Here is a 13754-nt window from a genome sequence, read left to right on the forward strand (position 1 = left end):
CTTACATTACTGTCAGGTAATGCGCACACACACACACTGTGCATACCCTAACATGCCCTCCACACATATATTCCTGCATGCACCTGCATGCACCTGCATGTGCGTTGCAGAGAGTTTCAACCACATTTTTAAGATATTCATTCTATTCATAACATCCTGCAATGTTGGAGAAGTTATATTCTCCAATGACTCCACAGATAAGCACTTCAATTACATGTAGTGAACCCAGCAGGGCTCTAATCTGCATGTAGCATAAGGATAACTAGCTTTCTCTCTCTCTGTCCAATCTCCCCCCTTTTCTTTTCTGTCTGACACTTCATGTACTGCTGATAGGGATCACTGAGTGTATTATCACAGAGAGTATGGGCTGTGCTATCAAAGTGGGAAGTATTACTGGCCGTGCATGCATGAGCACATGCCATATGGGTATGTGTTTGTGGGGTTAATAAACAGACTATCCTGCTCATTTAAACAGCCCAAAAAGCCTTGATCTGGTGACCATCAGTTCCCTTTGGTATTGGCTTTGTAGAGACACAACAAAGGTTTATGGTGAGTTCATTTTTTTCCCCAACCCCCTTCAGTGCTTTATAGCTCTGCATAGTCATATGTTATTTTGGGGGGAATCTGTCTTGTTAAAGGTCTTTGCAGTGAAATATCTACAGAGATTATGTGGGCTTTATTGATATCATGCAAATAGATTACAAACAGGGCAAAGCAACACACATCATGTCTCATGAGAATACATATAATGCAAATAGAAATCCAGATGTGTCAAGTTTTTTTTCACGGTGCTCACTCTGGAGTGACAGCCTAACTGCTCATTATGTTACAGTGGTGTGAAAAAGTGTTTGCCCCCTTCCTGATTTCTTTTTTTTTTTTTGCATGTTTGTCACACTTAAGTGTTTCAGATCATCATGATCACCATCATCTGAATGGCTGAAGAAGAACAAAATGAAGACTTTGGAGTGGCCTAGTCAAAGTCCTGACCTGAATCCTATTGAGATGCTGTGGCATGACCTTAAAAAGGCAGTTCATGCTTGAAACCCCTCCAATGTGGCTGAATTACAACAACTCTGCAAAGATGAGTGGGCCAAAATTCCTCCACAGTGCTGTAAAAGACTCATTGCAAGTAATCGCAAACGCTTGATTGCAGTTGTTGCTGCTAAGGTTGGCCCAACCAGTTATTAGGTTTAGGGGGCAATCACTATTTCACACAGGGCCATGTAGGTTTGGATTTTGTTTTCCCTTAATAATAACAACCTTCATTTAAAAACTGCATTTTGTGTATACTTGTGTTATATCTTTGACTAATATTTAAATTTGTTTGATGATCTGAAACATTTAAGTGTGACAAATATGCAAAAAAATAAGAAATCAGGAAGGGGGCAAACACTTTTTCACACCACTGTATATGTTCAGCTTTTCTGAATAGTCCACCATTTTCCATTTCCAGTGTTGAAATCTGCTCATAGAGGCCATTGATTCAAAGACAAGCTGCCTTGACTGATTGCTGGGAGGAAATGCTGGCATTATGGGCATTAATGTGTTTGTGTGTGAGCGCATGTGTGTGCGTGTGCATGTGTGAGAGAGAGAGAGAGAGAGAGAGAGAGAGAGAGAGAGAGAGAGAGAGAGAGAGAGAGAAGACAGTACGGCTGTAGAAGGAGGCAAAGCGGGTATTAGTCTGATGAAGTCATACAGGAAATCAATGTTGTATTGAAAGGAGAAAAATGCCCTGCCCAGGGGTGGCTGCACACACGGGCCCGCACGCAAACACACATACACACTTAACAATGAGCCAAAGTGTGATGTGCTGTGAGCAAAAAAGACAAAAGGCTGGATTCTGAAAAATTAGTCAGTGATATGTCAAGTTCAAGTACAATGCTAATGAGAGAAAAAGGCAAAAACTGGCTATTGAGGCTTTCGGATACTCTCACAAGTGTCCAGCCTTATTCCTGCAGTTTTTTTGCTCCTAATGTTAATGTTGATGCAAGTGTGCAAGTATACTTCAGACTATAAGTTTCCATATGAGAATTTGTGTGCGTTCTGTATTTCAAAAGGCACAGAGTGAAGGGCAGGCTCCAGGAGAGTGTTTAATAATTTATGGGGCCCAGAGACAGGGCCCTATAGATGGAGATGGACTGGGTGACTTAATTGTTAAGACACACACAGATCTTCGTGCACACAAAAGAAAACACAGACACACTTATAAAACATACTCCATCTTGTTTACACTAACATACACACATGTACATACACAGCAGTCCATAGCCGCTCTTCTCTTGATCTCCAATCCAACCACATCAATTGTTAATAAAGCCAGGGCCCAGGCTGATTACTAAAGATTATTCCACTGTTTATTCTGATCAATAGAGCATTTCTATTCCTGCAGGACCTCGTGGAGATGTTTGAAGGAGCGAGCAAGGGAGGGAAGCAAAGACAGGAAGACAGTGAGAGAAAGAGGTGGGCCTATATCTTAATGACTTTAGTCGCAGTAGTGTCTCCAGTGCCTGCTGGAGCTCAGAGCTCAGAGGGGAAGTTAGGCAGATCTTTGCCTTGGGCTACGTCTCATGATTCCTACTAGCAACTTCAGGACTCAGAGCCCGGCTTAGACTGGAGTGGATATTAATTTCACTGACCAAGTGGCAGACAGAGGTGCTCCATAAGACCATCAGTCACCAGCCCTAAGCTACTCAGCAGCTATTACTATGGTAATCTATACCCTAGGCCTGTGTGTGTGCGTGTGTGTGTGTGTGTCTGTGTGTGCATGTATACACACATTTTGTGTATACGTGTGCAAGAGAGAGGGAATAAGACAACAGAAAGGGATTGAACAACTACTGTAAGCGTGTATCAACACTCATTAACAGAGACACACAATTACATAGTCCCACACTTATGTTTCTGTTCAACCGGCATATGATGTTCACAGAGTAATTAATCATAAAAGGGGGGGAATGAGGGAGGGGCGGTGGGGGGGCGTGGAACAACATTATGAGTCTGGGTAATTGTCTAATTTTCCTTCAGAGAGCCCAACGAGGAATTAGAAAACAACCTGCTAGTGCAGTTGCTCTGTTACACAGCTGAAAGATGGCGAAAGCTAACAAAACATCCACCATTCACTAGAAGTATAAAAAAAATAACTAGTAAAGACATTGGTTGAAAAGTTACTGTTTTCCATTTTGTCACTAATGATTGGATGTTACAACTCACCCAAAAGAGCACAGGTTGTTTGTGACGACCCAAATGCACTGGAATTACAAAAAGCAAAAGAATGACATGTCCCGCAATTCTACAGTGTTTTCTGCGAGACACAATACCTGAGAGAGATGTGTGGACAAGTGGATCATTGTCTTGCTGGTGATAAAAATAAAAACCTTCAGCTCACTCACTCAAGCGAAGCTCATGGAGATAGGAATACACTCCCTGAAGAGAGCCAAGTAGGGCACACACAACTACACATGTGTGTGTGAAAACCAGGGGACATTTTTCCACACATGTACAGATGTGTATGAGTGCACACACCAGCTGTCATATAGATGTAAGCACACAAGCACTCTTAGACAACAATGTAAATGCACATTTGCAGAAGTGGCACAGTCATGGCATTATGGATTTTGTGTAGCTTTATGGGACAACAACAGGAAAAAGACATCATCATCACAGATCAAAGGTATTACTACTAAATCCACTACCGCTAAAAGGATAGACAAGGCTGAACAGGATGGGCCTAAAAGTGACAAATCAGACAGACAGACAGACTGACACTAACTTGTTAGCCTTCCGGTCACCCATACCCAAGTTCTGCTAACGGTAGCACTTTACTTTAAAGCGCTCTCTTTTCAGCAGGATAAAATAACAAGGTAAAAGTGTGAAAACAACTTTAAGTTACCTGCACTTCAGTAAGAGCTGTTTCTCCCCACAAAATTAATTGCTTCTTACTGGGGACATTGAGTGCACATGACAGTGAAAGTCAAAGAGGCAGGAAGGCATTGCCTCGGTCCTCCTTTGTTCGGTAAATGACTAAATATTTAATGTTCCAGGGCTCTTAAGATTAAAGGTAACATGTTGTCAGTAATAGTGGAGCTACTTCAAAGGATGTAAATTATGCATTTCTTCCTTTAGCAGAGAAATCAAAGCAGGTAATGAAGATTAAAGTTTGTAGACCTCCATTCTCTCTCTGGTTGAGGAGAGAGGAGGAGAGGAGACGAAGAGAGAAGAAAGAAGACCTGCATTACGAAGGTTAATCTATTTGGAGCGTGGGTTATCTGATTAAAGAATCATTGTGTTCATTTAATCTGTTCCAGTGAAGCTGGTGTATGGAGCTGGGAGATAGTGGCAGGGCAGGGGCCTAACCACCGTCAAGAGGTGCTGAAGCCAACCAAAGTGGCAATCAAAGAACTGCATGACTTTGGGGAGACTGGGAGACGGGGTGGGAAATTGTCAGTGTAAAAATAAGAAACAGGAGGAAAAATTACAGAGCTTCTAGTCACAGCAGCATCCAAAGTGCCAGGTATTAGGCTTTTTCCATAAAATGACATCTGACACAGTCTGACTCCTTTTCCCTTTAACCTTTTCCCACTTCTGATGTATCTGTGTACAGACAGAGATTACAATGTTTCTATCAGTCCTGAACTGATCCTGGACTGGTCTGTGAAGACCTGTGCTTACAAGTCACCCCGGGGCTACATTTTATTCCTATCGGCCTCTCTAAGACACCAGTTAGAGCACAATCCCACTGGCCACCAGAAGGAGTTGACATTTTGAAACACAGGGTTTTTTTGTTCTCTAACAGTCCATACTCCTCCATGAGAAATTAGGAAAAAGACAGGAGACGCTGAAAAGAGAAGAGCGGCGCTTAGCCCCGTCTTCACACCTATCCAGTGTGTGCCAGCTATCATTCAGGCTATCCCACAATGCACCTCCCACAGGCACCAACAGAGGTGTCAGGCCCATTAGCCTAGCGACAAGAACGCTAATCGACACATTCCATTACAGTCAATGGAGGCGTGGTGATTCTAATGCCCATTTGGAAGAAGTCACACAAGGGCCGATGTTGCGTCACCAGAGCAAAAGGGGGACACAAACCAAAGAGTGACTTTGAGGTGACGGAGGCATTGGAAAGAAGAAAATCTAAATTATTAGTCTTTGAGCCTTTAACTATGTTCCTTATGAATTGGGTTGAATACACTTTGGGATCGTTATCAGCATTTCCTCTCACATCCGCTCCTGATCTAGCACAACTACAACCCTCTAATGTGTATCACTGTACAAACAGCACTCTTGTGAAGCTGAGACAGTGTCGGGAGGCACAAATGCGAAGTGAACAAAGCCCAGCGTTATTCTATTGGAATCAGATTCCTCTTTAACTGAACATAGACTTATCGATCACTGCAAAACTACACAAGAGCAGCTTCCAAATGGAAGGAAGGTGAGAGAGAGAGAGGAGCGAGACAGAGGGAAAGAGAGAGAGAGAGTGAGAAAGGGGTAAATAACATCTTCATCTCCACTCGCTCGTCTGCAGCAGCCAGTCAGTCAGGCATCATTAATCCAGCAAGGAGCCTCATCCGTTGTGTATTGGTTCATTTTACAACACTATAGTACTGTCTAAATATTGACAGAGCACTGTTGTCTGCGCTATTGACTGTCATCAGAATGCTCCCCTTCAGAGCCAAGTGTAAAAGGGAACTGTGAGGATCTGATGTGTGTGTGTGCATGTGTGTGGGAGAGAGAGTCAGAGCGCTTGTCTATGCATAATGCTGCCTTCACATGGGCAGCACATGTAACAGCACAGGTTAGAGCCCACAAAAAATTCACACAGCGCACGTTTGTGCAAAAACAAACTTGAGACACATGCATGTATTGCAGACAGAAACACACAAACATACACACTCAAACCCAGACGCACAAAAGAGGACTGTAGCTTCTCACAACTTGGCTGTCCTCTAAAATTCACTCACCTCAAATCATTTCTATGCAAATACTGTAGAGCAGCGGAGAAAAATGCAGCAGCTGAATTAAATCCAAAACACATTTGGTCAAAAATCAATTCCCCTGGTCCTCCCCTCATCCACACAGACAGCCTACTCTCCACTCTCCCTATCCCACAGCACACAGCCCTGGACCACTGATAAATATTCATTTTTTATATTTATGTTACAGAAAAGAGCTGTGATGGGCAAAATAGGAAAGCATCCCGAACAAAAGCCTTCTGCAAACACACACACATGCACACACAAACATGAGAACACATGTAAAGATAGACTCGCAGTTTACAAATAATCAGATAACTCCTGTGATTCCACACGTGGATCATTTAATGGAGAATAAATAACACTAGATTTACTAGGTTAAATGACTTAACTATGTAATACTTTAAAAAGATTGGATACAGTGTGTAAAGCAGCTTTCTGACCTCTGAGCTCACACGGTGCTTTTAAAGTTCTTCTATAGCTTTCCACCCTGTGTGTCTGAACAACCACGACTCTCCTACAATAACAGCACTTGATCATTCTCTTTCCAGAAAGAGATGGTAATTACTTGACAAATCACTGCCTCTTTTAAGTGCCAGATGAAAGAGTATAAATGGGGGGAAATACGCAGGAAATAAAATAAAATCCTTTTTTTTCCTGTTCTGTTAAGTGGCCGAAGAGGGAGAACGGAAGATATTTAATGTTGCTTAAATATGCAGTGTGATTCCACCCGCTGATTAAATTATAGCAGATGAGATATTCTGTTGGCTGGAAACTTGAAAAAGTCCAGAGCTGTTTAAAAATGCATCAAACATGCTGTTGGATTAGCTCTCTGTCTATGTCTTTCACTGTCTCGCTGAGGGGGAGAGAGGGGAGGACCGGGCCATGCAGAGGGGGAGAAGAGGAGAGAAGACAGAACTCTTTCATGAATGAGACTAACGCTGGTGTGTTCGACAGAGAACAAATATGATAATGAAGAAATCAAAGCGCACTTAATAATGAAACGAATGGAAAAGGAATTATCTGAATTAAGTCAACCCACTGAAAAATGTGACAAAGCGTCTGTGTGTGTGTGTGTGTGTGTGTGTGTGTGTGTGTGTGTGTGTGTGTGTGTGTGTGTGTGTGTGTGTGTGTGTGTGTGTGTGTGTGTGTGTGAGAGAGAGAGAGAGAGTGTATTAATTAGTGTGTTTGCCAAATGGTCCAAGTGAGAGCCCACTGGGTCCTGTGCTCTGCACTTTTTGCCCTCTTCCTCCACTCTATCTGCTCTCTCTTTCTCTTCCTCTCCAGAGCCAAGATGTGCATTTGTTTTGGGCTGCTTTAATTTCTCCGCTCATAATTGGGCTGAACTGCAGGGAGCCCTCATCCACTGGGACAACACTGTAAACATGAGTTTACTCTCTCTCTTTCTTTCTGGGTTGGAGAGCTGCTCTCAGCTCTCTCTCTTTCTCTCCCGCGCACACACACGCAAAAACACAACACAGCAAACTGATCAAACAAATAAACTACCAACCAAGACAACAAGAAAAGGCGCTTTTCTTCGCTTTTCTATTTCCAGTGATGAACAAAGAAACACAAACTGCTCAGAGCGCTGCTCCCGCTCAGTCAATGACAGAAAAAAATAAATAAATAACTGAGCGCAAGAGAAACTGTTTGAAGAGTCAGAGACTTCTAGCTCACCACATTGCATCAGAGGGCCAGTAGACATAGAGTACTTTCCTGAAGAGACGGGTAATGAAGGCGGGTGGGAAGTTATTCATAAGAATCTGACCATGTAAGCACTTGTGTAGACATGATGTTTAATTTGTAGTTTGAGCAAAAGAAGTTTTCAAGTCCGGCTGTAAATATGGCACAATAATGTCACACTTGAGTGGGCAAACAGGTCAAACCACCTCCATTGTGCTCCTTCGGGAACAGCCAAAATGCAGCGTGGGACTGCGGCACGCTGAGGGTTAACAGATTGAATGAGCTTTGGTGCAGTAATAGGTTGTCCAAAAATGTTCCGCTTATCTTATATAGCATACTTCCATAATTTAGATGCTGTTTGCATGTCTGTGTGTGCATGTTTTCGTTTTGTTTGTGTATGTGTGTGTACTGCATGTGCATTGGTAGGGGCTAAGAACGCTCCCGCTTGTGTGTATGTGTGTGCTCCTGTCTGTGTGTGCATATACTGTATGTGTGCAGGCATGCTCCTGAGTTCAGAGGTAGTGACAGCTTTGACAGCTATACCTGCCAATGGCCAGATCCCGGTGATAACCCCTGCTGTCGCCACAAAGCCGACAGAAAGGCTCCAATTTCCCCCCCAGACACTGGGCCAGTCTGTGGATGCAGAAGGGGGGGGATTGAGAGACAACCTCCAGCCATTCTCCACAATACACTCTCGTCATTCCACCCCACTAACACATGAATGGGGATCCAATTGATTCTTTTTCACCCCCGTCCATTTTCCCACCCGGCCTGACACAGAGAGAGGATTTTGTGCTCATCTGCCCTTCCTTGTGTACTTCATATCGGGGAGAAGACTTATAGAAAGGGAAGGTAAAAAGGGGGGATCTTTATCAGAAAGCGAATTAACGCTCAAAGTGCTCCATTTGGAAGGTATATCAGGCCAATCCATTAAAAGGGCCTTCAGAAAAGAGCCGGCGCGAAGGACACCTTGAGAATGAACAGAAGACCTTGCTGAAACAGCACTCTTCACACACAGGAGGAGAGAGAGTGAGAGAGAGAGAGAGAGAGAGAGAGAGAGAGAGAGAGAGAGAGAGAGAGAAAGAGAGAGAGAACGGGGTTTGTGCCACGTGGAGCTGCATAATCACCTGCTAAATAATATTAACTTAAGAAGACAGAAATCACATAAATAAACTTGCTTAAAATTCTAATGAGTAATTGATAAAATCACTCCACAATGCAACACTGTTAAGAAAATAAAAAACCCAAAATGAAATTTAAACCAATTTATTTATTTATTTATAATTTTGATTTGTCTCATTATTGTCTATGAATAATAACTTTTGTTCCAATTTCCAGTATACATTCTCTCTGTCACACACACTGGCCTGTGTGCATTTCCTCTCTCTTGCTCTGTCATGCACACGTACACACACACACACACACACACACACACACACACACACACACACACACACACACACACACACACACCTGCTCCAGCAGTGAGTTCCATTAATCTTCTCCCAGGCCCTGTCCTCTGCGGGCTGACCCAGGTGAGGGAGGGGAGGCTGGGGTCAGAGGCAAGAGTAGTGCCCCCTGTCTGGATGGGGGCCTTTTGAACATTAGCCCCTGGCCAGTGGGATGGGGGCAGTGCAGGGACCACCCCATACTAACTGCAAGAGGTCAGCGATTAGAAAAAGAAAGTGAATTCTGAGATAATCTAAAGGTGGAAGTAACTATAGACAAATGGACAAATTGAATTTAACTATCTGCGTGTGACAATTAAAAAATTAAAACCAAATTCCAGAAGAGGAACATAGTAAAGATCACCACTGTTAATAGGGTGCAGTCACGCAATGCAGTAAAAAGGAATAGAAAAATGTTCATTTTTTGTGCTATAAATTGATAGAACACATTTTTCATAAAAACAGTGGCAGAGAATGTAAAATACAGCGTAAAGCCCAATTTATAGTTTCTGCATTCACCAAGGCCCGCCAAACATAAATTTGGTCATCAGCCCAGTTTTTTAAGTTATGACTGCTTGGACTGTGTGCACACTCAATGTAGTAAAAACAGAACTGCGTATGCGTCCACTACCCATGTCCCCGTCCATTTTTGAACTTTATCCGTGCCTTAAGAGTAGTGGAGGCTGCCAGTCTTCTTAGCAATGGTCTTATTTGTTAGAGAGGTCACAATCATGCTGTTTTATTTTGTTTATTTCAAGGTTATTTAATAATGAGAATCTGCTGATGCTGATGTGTAATCTGATATTTCTATTTTACTCCATAATACAGCTGCACTCTTAGCCTCCAGTAGGCCTATATTAAAATTAGTAAATAGCTGATATCACTCATTGATGCACACTTTCAGTGTGGATATTTTATTAAAACTGATGGCTGCTATTTATTTGTGCTGCTCCATGTTTCATTTGCTCACAACACTGTACATTAAGAAAAGGTGAAAAAAAAATTGACAGCTAGCGTAACTGGAGATAGATGGTTTACAATAAACACAGGACCAAAATGGATCAAGCTTCATATTGCAATTACTGGTCATTTAAAATATGTATTGATTGGCCTTGATTTGTACCCTGCAGATCAGTTTGGGACACTCCTACTCACTTGTTCATAGTAATAATATAGTAAGATTCAACAACAAGTCAACACAAACAAAAAGTCTGGGTATACAGACAGTCATTCATCATAAGCATCATAAACTGGAAAGACATAATGGCAACATTCCAATTATGATGACAACGAAGATGTGGTTTTGGCTCTTACAGATCCAGGCTGTGCCACCGTGCAGATCACCCCAGAGCTGACCTCATCCCAGCCTGCTGACGGGAGAACAGAGACCAGGCCCCAGGGGTGAGGCTGTCTTTTTGTGCCTACGCTCCCCCTCTCGTCTCCAAGGGAAGACCCTGAACAAGCATCCCCTCTGTCTGGAGCACCTACCAAGAACAGAGACTCAACTCTTCCCCTGGCATTATCAAACAGCTCAATGAACAGGGAGGACACACAAAAGTTACAGAAAGTGAGGGAGCAAAGAGAGAGACAGGCAGAGGGAAAAGAGCCAGAAGAAAGAACTCTCATTTGTATTAGCGTACATACACAAGCACATGGGACTTGGCTGTATAGTTTGAAGAGGATGACTGTCATCAACAAGTACTTTATTAAACAGAAAAGACTCTTCTCTCTACGCAACAAAAACTCTACACTCCTTCCCTTTCATCTGTCATCCTGCAATCTTATATTCACTGCAAGGTGTTGATGATCGTAATGACAGTGATGATGATGATGATGACTGCATGTGGTTTGTGTCAATCTTTGAGCATCACAGTGTAGTGCTGAGAAGGAAGACAGTCCTCTAAATCCAGTTCAAACCCAGAACTAAGTAAGACAATATTATAAAAAGAGCACATAAAAACTTAAAAACACACAGTCATCTATTCCTAACTACTACAGCCCCTTCCACCTTCCCACTCACACATGCACACACACACACACACACACACACACACACACACACACACACAGACTTGAAAGTGTCTGACATGCGAGGCATGTTGATCCTGTTTATAATGGCGCGTTTCCTGGTGTAAGCTGTTGGTCTCCCCTGGCGTTGGTCTCCCTCTTCTCTCCAGCCCCTCATCTCTAATGCATGAGCCAGCCAGAGAGACTGCGGAGGCCAAAGAACGAGCGAAAGGGAGAGCGAGGAAGCGAGAGCGGACAGAGGGAGAGGCTAACCCTGGCACTGCGGTGCAACACTTTCATATTCTAATAAACCCAACATGAATACACCCATATACAGAAAGGGAGGAAATTGCATTTCTAAAACTCTCTCTGTATCAAAGGGTATTCCGCTGAACATCTCTCATACACACACACAGACACACACAAACATGCAGTCCAGCATTTTCCAAACCGGGAAAAAATGGACTAACACAAACATACACACACGCACACACACGCAGGGAAGGCTCAGAGGGATTACAGCCTGCTGACGACAGCAGTTGAATACACACACAGGCATAAAAACACAGAAAACTTCTTAAGAGAAGTTATGTTTGAGGAAGTTCTAACTAGATGTCAGATGCGTGGGAAACAGTGGAAACCAATTTTTCTGATCATATCGATATTTCACTGAGAGCATGTGGAAAACAAGTGATAGGTAACAGAAAGAGAAAGCGAGACAAAGAGCAGATCAGAGGGCACAGATCTGGAGCAGAGAGGCAAATATTGTGCAAAACACGTACGCCGAACCCGGCGGGTGCCTCATTTCTGGCCTCATCTCCTTTGGAGCGAGCCATTTAATTTCAGGCCGCTGATACCCATCCCTCCTTTTACAAGAGTTAATATCCCATTCTCCCTCATCCTCTCTGCTGGTGTGTGATGGAGTCTCAGTGACAGCCTGTAATGCAGGCCTGTATGCATTGATTATATGACACCCTCCATTCAGGTGTGCTATTAAGGTTCCCCTCCTCTCTTCCTTTCTGCTCTGCCAGTGGAATAATGTCCAATAATAAGAGGAGCAGGTGACTGGAGCCGAGGCAAGAGCCAGGCTGGCCCAGACAGAAACACTAGTTCCCTGGGCAGGACTAGATGAATATACGCCCATGTTATTTACCCCAGAACCATGAGCCATGGAGGAACAGGGTGGGGGAATGCATAATTGCATTTAAATTACATGAAGGATGCTTTGACTACCCCCTTGTCTGGCTGCCACTCCCCTCTGCATATCTGCACCCATGTAAAATCAACCCATCCCACCTTCTGTAGCTCCCCTCCCCCAACGACCTCATATCCATCCCACACATGAGCATACAGCAATACAGGACACAGAGAATATGCCTTTAATTAGTGTTCAGTAATGAGTGTGTCTCTGTGTATGACGTGGAACAAGAACTCGACATGGCGACATATCGTGTTTCAAACCAGATGCGCTCGGGGAAAGGTAAGTCAAAATGCAGATGGTAAAGTATTTTTTTAAAGGTGGCTGACCAACAACAAACAAATATGAATGAATTGATTACATTAATTAAATGAAGCAATAATCAAATGTAACCGAGACAAAATACAAGAAAAGAAAGGACCATGGCCAAATCAAAAACTAAATATAACTAAGACTAAACTTTCAATAAGAAAGTCCTACCTAAGAAAATACACCTGAGTGAACAACTGCACTTCAGTTGTTGTTCGGTGACTGCTGTTCAGTCACCGAACAACAATACAAATTTAAAACAAAAACATACAAACCCCTTCCACCTGTACTAGACAGAGATTAGTCTCTGTGTTTATGCAAAGCAGAACATAAGGATGAAAGAAGGAAGCTAAACCTGCTCCAGCCTGCAGTGTAACTTTAAATTCAATTCCAAACAATTACAACACAAAAAACTGCCTCGAATTAGTGGCATTTTAAGGCAGCCACAACCCACAATGGAAACTCTGATTGGGCAAGTGAGACTGGTAGCCTAACAGCCAATCACACAAGGTGAGAGATGATGTTGGAAGCTCGGTAAACCAGGCAAATCCTGGAGGCAGACCTGCACAGGAGACTGAACCAGTAGATACACACCATATACAGAGCAGAGTACCTGACAGAGGCCAAGACAATCATGATACTAAATGTCATCTTTACACTATCTGTGTTTTCATTACATGTACAGCTGCACTATCCCTCATTAAGCCCATTATTTTGTCAAGACAAAAAATGATAGCCAAGGTGGTAGATAAAAATCCAGTTAGTGAGGTCCTGTAACCTGTTTGTTATAAGGAAAATTTCACAGTGATAGGACAAACAACCTCTTTAAACACCATCCCTAATATTTCAACAATTTAAAAACTGTAATAGTATCATATCGTGGGTTACCCTATGACTCCACCCCAATTATGGACAAACAGATTTGTGTATCTTAGCGCAGATAATTGAATAAAAGTCTTGGTGTTTTTCTGAAAGCTGTTAAACTTATCTAAATCTAAGGCATATTACAGGTTTCAGATTCACATTATTAGATAATGAGGCAATGACAAAATGAATATTTATTTATATAAATATATATATTTCAGAACCAGAAATTTATAGTCTATCCTGTAGGTTGGGCTATAGGTTGGTACACAAACC

General features: G+C 42.7%; 1 protein-coding gene across 3 annotated transcripts in view; it reads right to left on the reverse strand.

The window, feature by feature from the left end:
- The window catches only part of wwox (WW domain containing oxidoreductase), a 128586-nt gene that overhangs the window by 48229 nt on the left and 66603 nt on the right, over positions 1–13754 (reverse strand). The window lies entirely within an intron of this gene.

This window comes from Siniperca chuatsi, linkage group LG4, assembly GCF_020085105.1.
Source record: "Siniperca chuatsi isolate FFG_IHB_CAS linkage group LG4, ASM2008510v1, whole genome shotgun sequence".
NCBI lineage: Eukaryota > Metazoa > Chordata > Actinopteri > Centrarchiformes > Sinipercidae > Siniperca > Siniperca chuatsi.